Genomic DNA, 10,007 nt, shown 5'->3' with positions numbered 1-10,007 from the left:
AAAAAGTTGGCTTAAAGCTCAACATTCAGAAAACTAAGATCATGGCATCCGGTCCTATCACTTCATGGCAAATAGATGGGGAAACAGTGGAAACAGTGGCTTACTTTATTTTTGGGGGCTCCAAAAGCACTGCAGATAGTGACTGCAACCATGAAATAAAAAGACATTTACTCCTTGGAAGGAAAGTTATGACCAACTGAGACAGCGTATTAAAAAACAAAGATATTACTTTGTCAACAAAGGTCCATCTCGTCAAGGCTATGGTTTTTCCAGTAGTCATGAATGGATGTGAGAGTTGGACTGTAATGAAAGCTGAGCACTGAAGAATTGATGCTTTTGAACTATGGTGTTGGAGAAGACTCTTGAGAGTCCCTTGGACTGCCAGGAGATCCAACCAGTCCATCCTTAAGGAGATCAGCCCTGAGTGTTCATTGGAAGGACTGATGTTGAAGCTGAAACTCAATATTTTGGCCACCTAATGCAAAGAGCTGACTCATTTGAAAATATCCTGATGCTGGAAAAGATTGAGAGCAGGAGGAGAAGGGGACAACAGAAGATGAGATGGTTGGATGGCATCACCAACTCAATGGACATGAGTTTGGGTAAACTGTGGGAGATGGTGATGGACAGGGAGGCCGGGCATGTTGCAGTTCATGGGGTCGCAAAGGGTCGGACTCAACTGGGTGACTGAACTAAACTGTATATTTCTTTTTCTTTTATTTTGATAGGTTCTTAAATATTGTTAATATTATATGTCATATGAAAATATTTTGTATTTCGTATGTTGTATATTTTTATGGTTGTCTTTTTACAAGTACTTGAATGCCTATTTTCTTAGATTTCTCTTTTAGTGACCCTTTTTACCTCTTTCTGTATTTCATTTTCACTATGTTATTTGCTTTGATTTTTGATTATGGCCCTCTTTATAGTCCCAATGTGTGCTGTTCTTCCTTGGTCATCATACAAGGTATGATGAATTTATCTTCATTTTTTCCCCTGTGTTGCTAACTTTCATTTTACATCTTCTTATTTTTATGTTCATTTCTATTTTAACTTTTAAATATATTCTTTAAGTTTTTTTTTTCACATAAATGCTCGTTTAAAGGTATTTAATTTTGATTGGCATGTTTTGTTTTCATTTTTCTTTGTTTTGTATTTGTTTCGGGGTAATCGTTTTCATCATCTGAAATGTTTTGATTTTCACTGTTTTTATTTTCTATACAATACTTTTAATATAGATATTGTCTTCTATCTTTCGTTAATTTTAGGAATGGCTTACATTTTTCTAGGCCAGCATTAACAGTTGTGTGTAGAAAAGGAGGAGTTTGGTAGTGTATTAAATTTCTTAGCTCATGAGTGTCCTCTTCTGTTGTTAATGATGAAATTCAGGTTCTTTGATTAATGTATACATTCTTTGAGTGTCATGAGAGGATAATGAAGTCTTCTGAAATTTGTTTTATTTTTGTGTAGAAGAGATATTTTTTATTGCTTATTTCCTTCTTTCCCCTCACCCTCAAACTCATATAAATCCTTCTCCCTAAAGTTATTCCCTTTCCAATTCTTTTCCACTCTTCGAGAAGGGGTACAACTCCCACTTCTGATTGCAAACATTTTCAAGGCTTTCCCCCCTGATTCCCCATAACCAGAACTCTGAACATCTGAATATCAAACTTATTCTCAGCATTTATGCCCAAAGGGTAGGACTCTACTTCTTTTGGAAAATATCAATATTCCATACCTTAAATGCTTATTTGCTGCTTTAATGTGGGCTCCAGTAGTGCCTCTAATGTTTATTTCCCTAGTTATTTATAAATTGAAGTCTTTTTCTGTTTTATTCATGCTGTAGACATGAGTTATCAGTGGTTTTACTTATTCTTTCAGATCTGTATGATATTCAGAAGGTGTATGGAGATTCTAATTTAGGTGACCCCATTTATCCTATGGTAGTCTAAAATCAAATCACTTTATTTTTGAACAAATGTAATTGTTAGGCAAGTCTTCTTTCCTTGAACTGCAATTTCCTCCTTATAGTTTTTATCTATCAATTCTAGTTGTGTCTTCTGAAACAAGAAAGAATAAATCATATATACAGCCCATAAAACCTTCTTTTCTCTGGAATAATTACCCTTTGATCCTTCAACCACTCTTCAGGTGATAAAACTTCAAGTCACCCCTCCCTGCATCTGATCACTGTCTTTATCAAAGATATTAACTTCTCCAGTTCATAGTTTCCTATACTGTATTTACCAGCATAACTTGAAAACACTGTTGCTACTGGAAGATGCTAACAGTAGCAATTGAAAAGTTCACTCTTAGAACAGTAACTTTCTTTCATGCAAATATAATTATTTATGTAAAGAAATAAAGGAAAATTGAAAATGGGAAAAAGCATGTTTTTATATTTTGCTTTCAACAAAAGACAATCATCAGTTGACTGATCTACAAACACAGCAAGTATTTGTTTTGACTAGAAGAACAGTTCACATGTCTAAATGTTTCTAACCAAATATAGCAAATAAAAAGTAGAATAGCCTGAATGAATATGAATATTTGTGAATCTTTTAACTAGGAGTCTAAAGCTGCAAACTTAGTGCTAATGAAATAAAAGAGTACTGCTTTGCTTGTTCTCATTTTATGTAGCACTGGCAGTTACACTTTTTAGGTAATGATGCAAGCAGATCCTAGGTTGCTGAAAGTTTCAACACATTGCACAGTATACTTAGAGGGTTCAGATAGGAAGATGATAGGAAAATGTGGGGAAATTGGATGGGGCAAGTGGGAGTTGAAAAAGAAACGTGAGCATAGGATTTTCTTACCAACTTTGGGGGTGGCTCTTGTTGAAAATGGAAGTATATGAAGTTAAATGAGGCATTTTCTCTATGTGACTTCCCTACCTCCACTTTCAATGTGATTTCATACCTCTATTAAAGGGCAGAGAAATAAATCTGAAGATTTGGATTCAGAAAGAAGTATCAGTTTAAGTCTAGAGGATATGGGAACTTTGCACCGGGAGTACTAGTTTTGTAGTTCAGAAGTGTTCAACTTCTGTTCAGCTTTGACACATGAAGGATGATGTTCCCATGCATTACACAAGGCATTTGCATTATCTAGACTTGCCCTCTGTAATTCTATCTCCCTTTCTCTTTGGAAATATTGGGAGGCAAGTGAAATAAAGTGACTTTAATATGGGATTAAACTTGAATCTTATCAAATTTATTTTAAAGTAAGTCTTCCTAAAAGATGATGCTGTTTAAGTGCTACACTTAATATGCCAGCAAATTTGGAAAACTCAGCAGTGGCCACAGTACTGGAAAAGATCAGTTTTCATTCCAATCCCAAAGAAAGGCAATGCCAAAGAATGTTCAAACTACTGCACAATTGCACTCATCTCACATGCTAGCAAAGTAATGCTCAAAATTCTCCAAGCTAGGCTTCATCAGTACGTGAACCGAGAACCTCCAGATGTTCAAGCTGGATTTAGAAAAGGCAGAGGAACCAGAGATCAAATTGCCAACATCCATTGGGTCACAGAAAAATCAAGAGAGTTCCAGAAAAACATATACTTCTGTTTTATTGACTAAGCTAAAGCCTTTGACTGTGTGGATCACAACAAACTGTGGAAAATTCTTAAAGAGATGGGAATACCAAACCACCTTACCTGTCTCCTGAGAAACTTGTATGTAGGTCAAGAAGCAACAGAAGTGGACATGGAACAATGGACTGGTTCCAAATTGGGAAAAGAGTACATCAAGGCTGCATATTGTCACCCTGCTTATTTAACTTATATGCAGAGTGTATCATGTGAAATGACAGGCTGGATGAAGCCCAAGCTGGAATCAAGATTGCTGGGAGAGACATCAATAATATCAGATAGGCAGATGACATCACACTTATGGCAGAAAGTGAAGAAGAACTAAAGAGCATCTTGATGAAGGTGAAAGAGGAGAGTGAAAAAGCTGGCTTAAAATTAAACATTCAAAAAATGAAAATCATGGCATCTGGTCCCATGACTTCATGGCAAATAGATGGGGAAACAATGAAAACAGTGAGAGACTTTATTTTCTTGGGCTCCAAAATCACTGCTGATTGTGACTGCAGCCATGAAATTAAAAGACACTTGCTCCTTGGAAGAAAAGCTATGACCAACCTAGACAGCATATTAGAAAGCAGAAACATTATTTTGCCAACAAAGGTCCATATCGTCAAAGCTATGATTTTTCCAGTAGTCATGTATGGATGTGAGAGTTGGATCATAAAGAAGGCTGAGTGCCAAAGAACTGATGCTTTTGAACTGTGGTGTTGGAGAAGACTCTTGAGAGTCCCTTGGATTGCAAGGAGATCCAACCAGTCATTCCTAAAGGAAGTCAGTCCTGAATATTCATTGAAAGGACTGATGCTGAAGCTGAAGCTCCAATTCTTTGGCCACCTGATGCAAAGAGCCAACTCACTAGAAAAGACCCTGATGCCGGGAAAGATTGAAGGTGGGAGGAGAAGGGGACAGCAGAGGATGAGAAGGTTGGATGGCGTCACCAACTGGATGGACATTGATCAAGCTCTGGGAGTTGGTGATGGACAGGGAAGCCTAGCGTGCTGCAGTCCATGGAGTCACAGAGAGTCAGACACAACAGTGACTGAACTGAAATGAAATCATCATCATGGTTATAAATAGCTTGATATATAATAGTCTCAGTCCAACATGACTGAGTGACTGGACAAAAACATGATAGTCTCCAAATATTCTACTAATCAGGCTCTCTCAGACATAATAGAACAGAAGGGCTCACAGACCAAATCAAGATAATTTAATCATGTTGTTAGTTGAATCAATTGAAAGCATACAACAAGGAGCAAAGGGAAAGAAGTGAGGTAGGTTAATATACTCAGGGTAGTGTTCAAGCAGGATTAAGTTACTATGCCACCTGAATCCTGTGTTACACATGTTCCTACGTCCTCTTTCTATCCCTCTCCCCACTCCTCCCTTACCTTCTCTTCTTTCCTCTCCCTCCTTCTTCGCTCTCCACCTCTCTCTCTCTCTCCTTCTCCTCTCTCATATATGAATTCCAAATTATGTAATTAAGGCCATATAAACACTCTCCTTAAAGCAGAAACCTCTGAGCAAAGCACTGATTCATACAATTATGATGCATCATCCACATCTAGCCAATCTCTCTATTCTGAATTTTCAGTAAAAGGATTTAGTTATTTGAACACCAGCTGTTGCTCTGTTCTCAATATTGCATATAATAGAAGCATTTGTAAACTACTCATGTTGTCTTTTTCTATGTACTTAGGAAGACAGGATGTTAATTTTTATTTTAATCACTTCATAATCATTGATTGCAACAGTTTGTCTGAAATCTGAGGAACATGCAAAAGAGAGACATCAGGGGCTAATCAATTAAATTCTTAAATTACATTTTGGAATGAAAACTAAAGCATAGACACTAATGGTATAAAATTTATCTCAGATCATTATTTCTTCAAGAAAATTGGAGATACCAGGGGAAAATTTCATGCAAAGATGGTCATGATAAAGGACAAAAATAGTGAGAACCTAACAGAAGTAGAAGAGATTAAGAAAGGTGGCAAGAATACACAGAAGAACTATACAAAAAATTCTTAATGACACAGATAACCAGAATGGTGTAGTTACTCACCTAGACAGACATCCTAGAGTGTGAAGTCAAGTGGGCCTTAGGAAGCCTTACTATGAACAAAGCTAGTGAAGGTAATGGAATTCCAGCTGAGCTATTTTGAATCCTAAAAGGTGATGCTGTGAAAGTGCTGCACTTAATATGCCAGCAAATTTGGAAAACTCAGCAGTGGCCACAGGACTGGAAAAGGTCAGTTTACATTCCAATCCCAAAGAAAGGCAATGCCAAAAATGTTCTAACAACCATTAAATTGCCCTCATTTCACCTGCTAACAAGGTAATGATCAAAATCCTTCAGGCTAGGCTTCAAGAGTACATGAACTGAGTACTTCCAGATGTACAAGTTGAATTTAGAAAAGAGAAAAGGCAGAAGAACTGGAGATTAAATTGCCAACATCCACTGGATCATAGAAAAAGCAAGAAAATTTAAAAAAAAAATCTACTTCTGCTTCATTGACTACACTAAAGGCTTTGACTGTGTCAGTCAGAATAAACTGCAAAATTTTTAGAGATAGGAATACCAGACCACCTTCTGCCTCCTGAGAAACCTGTTTGCAGGTCAAGAAGCAACAGTTAGAGCTAGACATGGAACAACAGACTGGTTCCATATTGGGAAAGGAGTAGGTCAAGGTTGTATGTTGTCACCTGCTTATTTCATTTTTATGCAGAATATATCATGCAACATGCTGGGCTGTATGAATCTCAAGCTGGAATCAAGATTGCTGGGAGAAATGCCAGCAACTTCAAATATGCAGATACCACTCTAATGGCAGAAAACAAAGAGGAACTGAAGAGCCTCTTGATGAAGGTAAAAGAGAAGAGTGAAAAAGCTGGCTTAAAACTCAACATTCAAAAAACTAAGATCGCTTCTGGTCCCATCACTTCATGGCAAATGGATGGGTAAAATGTGGAAATAGTGGCAGATTTTATTTTCTTGGGCTCCAAAATCACTGCATGCGGTGGCTGCAATCACAAAATTAAAAGACACTTGCTCCTTGGATGAAAAGCTATGACAAACCTAGACAGTGTATTAAAAGGCAGAGACATCACTTTTCTGACAAAGATCCGTACAGTCAAAGCTATGATTTTTCCAGTAGTCATATATAGATGTGAGAGTTGGACCATAAAGGAGACTAAGCTCAAAGAATTGGTGCTTTCAAATAACGGTGCTAGGGAAGACTCTTGAGAGTACTTTGGACAGCAAGGAGATCATACCTGTCAATCCTAAAGGAATCAACACTGAATATTCATTGGGAGAACTGATGCTGAAGCTGAAACTCCATGACTTTGGCCACCTGCTACAAAGAGCTGCCTCACTGAAAAAGACCCTGATGCTGGGAAAGATTGAGGGCAAGAGGAGAAGGGGGTGACAGAGGGTGAGATAATTGGATGGCATCACTCATGACTCAGTGAACATGAATTTGAACCAACTCTGGGAGATAGTGGAGGACGGGAGCCTGGTGTGCTGCAGTTCATGGGATCACAAAGAGTTGGACACGACTTAGCAACTGAACAACATGATAAAATGGACAAATGTGTGGTGTGAGTTGTATGTGTTTATGTTTCTTCACTTCTAGAGAAATTCCAGAGTAAATTGACTAAGCTACATTACCTAGATAAAGCAGAGTTTGCAAACTTGCAAAGTTTTTGACAACTAAAAGGGTTTTTATACATCCTATGTTACTCCCTCTGTGGAGCAGAAAGTGATCATAGGGAATACTGTTTTGTTTTGTTTTTTTTCTGCACTGGGTCTTCGTTGTGGCAGGTGGGCTTTCTCTAGTTATGGTGCAGGCTTCTTGTTGCAGAATATGGGCCATAGAGTGCACAGATTCAGTAGTTGCATCACATGGACTTCTCTAGTTGTGGTGCAAGGACTTAGTTGCTCCATGTCATATGTGATCTTAGTTCCCAGACCAGGGATTGAACCCTCATTGCATGCATTGGAATATGGATTTTCAATCATTGGACCACCAGGGAAGACCCTATGTTGTATCTAAATTTGATATTGTACAACACCTAGAGGATCCTACTTGGGTGAATCTGAAAGGAAAAAACCAGCATTTCAGTGATAATATGCAGACTATATAGATTTAAACTGGTTTTAAAAAGCATGATACAGGAATTTCTAATCAAGATAGTAGATTCAGAGAAACAAAGTTTATATTCCTGAATAAACAACAAGAAACTGAATAAAATATATGAAAAAGTTTTTGAAGGTGTTGAACATTAAGCAATAAAGGGTAGCAATTCCATTCACTATTTGAATGGATGAGATGACCTAAATTGTCCAGCTTATTACCCGCAGATTTCCCAAGCCACAAGGGAGAAAGAGTCCAGATAAAGTGTAGTGGTCTTCCTAAACTGAGAAGATGAAGCTAGGAATCTGGGTACACCAAGAACTGAGAGTTCATAGGGAAGAATATAACAGGAAAAAGCTGTTCAGAGACAGGGAAAGAGCTCTCTGGGGATCTGCAAATCCTGTGTGTCTTCGGTTGACTACTGGTCACTGCATGAAGGTGAGAAACTGCTTGATGTAGAAGGGATTAGAGGAAGTAATACTCAGTATTTACAGAGGGTGCCAGCCAAATGGAAAACTTCATAATTTATGGGATTTGGATAGAGGATTCAGAAGTGTTTTGCCCCAGCAGTAGCAGAATCATTCCTAAATTAAATGCTGCTCTTTCCTTCTAACAGTGCTTATAAACTAGACCTGGATGGCTCAAACTGTTCCTAAATAATAACATCACAGAATAAAGCTCAAGAATATTTAAAAGAATTCAAAAATACACAGCATCCAACAAGACCAAATCAATAATGTCCAATCAAAATTATCAGTATGCACAGAGCAAGGTATATGATCCATAAGGAGAAAAATAATCAAAACCAATCTAAATGGGACACAGAAGATAGAATTAGTAAACAAGAACAGTAAACAATTGCTATATTTCTAAGTTTAAGAATCTGGAGTAAATATTGCACATGTTAAGTAAAGACAGAAAGTGTTAAAAAGACCCTCAAGTTAGACTTCCAGGGATGAAAACTGCAAATGAAAAACATACTATTGGGATTAATGACGAATTAGACACTTTAGACACTGGGGAAGAAATTATTATGGAACTTGAAGACATAGTAATGAAACTATACAAATGACGAACATAAGAATGACTGAAAAAAAAAAAAACAAACCCAGCATTAGTGAGTATTTAATAGTACAGATGTGCCAGAGATTTGATGAATCCTCTTAGCTTTTGCCTGCTTTCAAATGGCTCTATTTTGACTTCATGTTAAAAGGACATTTTTACTGGATACAAAATTATAGATTAACTTTTTTTTACATATCAGTACTTTAAAGATGCTATTTAATTGCTTAACTTTCATTGTGTTTTCTGATAAAAAATCAGCTGTCATTCTCATCATTGTTCATTGTCTGTAATAATATCTTTTTTCATTTCAAGATTTTATCTTTATGCTTTTGATTTCAGCAGTACAACTATGATATTCCTAGGTGTAATTTTTTTTTTAATTTACTGTTCTTGGGTTTCACTGAACTTCTTAGGTCTATGGGTTGAAGTCTTTTCTCAGTTTTGGAAAATTGTTGGTCATTATCTTTTCCAATATTTCTTCTGCTCTGTTCCTTTTTCTTGTTTTGGGTCTCCAGTTACATAAATGATAGCCCATTAGATTTTGTTTCACAGTTATTGAATGTTTTGATCCCTTCCTCTTTAATTTTTTTCACTTTATATTTGAGTTTGACTAATTTCTCTTGTCTTCAAATGCACAGATTCTTTGATGTGTTCAGAATGTGAATGAGGCCATCACAATAATTCCTCATCTTATATTTTATTTTTTATTTTTAGGATTACCATATGGCTCCTTTTTGTAGTTTTCATCTACATAGGGAACAAATTCCCCATCTGTTCACCATGCTATTCATCTTTTCCATGCAATTCCTTAATATATTTAATCATTGTTATTTTATTTTTGATTAATTAATTTTAATTAGAAGATAATTACTTTACAATATTATGATGGGTTTTTGCCATACATGAGCATGAATTGGCCATAGATATACATGTGTCCCCCCCATCCTGAACCTCTCTCCCCACCCTATCCCTCTAGATTGTCCCAGAGCACTGGCTTTGGGTGCCCTGCTTTATGCATCAAACTTGCACTGACCATCTATTTTATATATGGTAATGTATATATTTCAGTGTTATTCTCTAAAGTCCCTCTGGTAATTCTAACACTTAGACCATGTTTGGACCAGATGTTAATGAACTGTTTGTTCTCTTGAGTGTGAGTCACATGTTTTTTTTCCTTTTTTCATGTCACAGTTTTTTAAATATTTGGATAT

The sequence above is a fragment of the Bison bison genome, unplaced genomic scaffold (assembly GCF_000754665.1).
Source record: "Bison bison bison isolate TAMUID 2011002044 unplaced genomic scaffold, Bison_UMD1.0 scf7180017864331, whole genome shotgun sequence".
In the NCBI taxonomy this organism is placed as follows: domain Eukaryota; kingdom Metazoa; phylum Chordata; class Mammalia; order Artiodactyla; family Bovidae; genus Bison; species Bison bison.
This window is presented reverse-complemented; position numbering follows the sequence as displayed.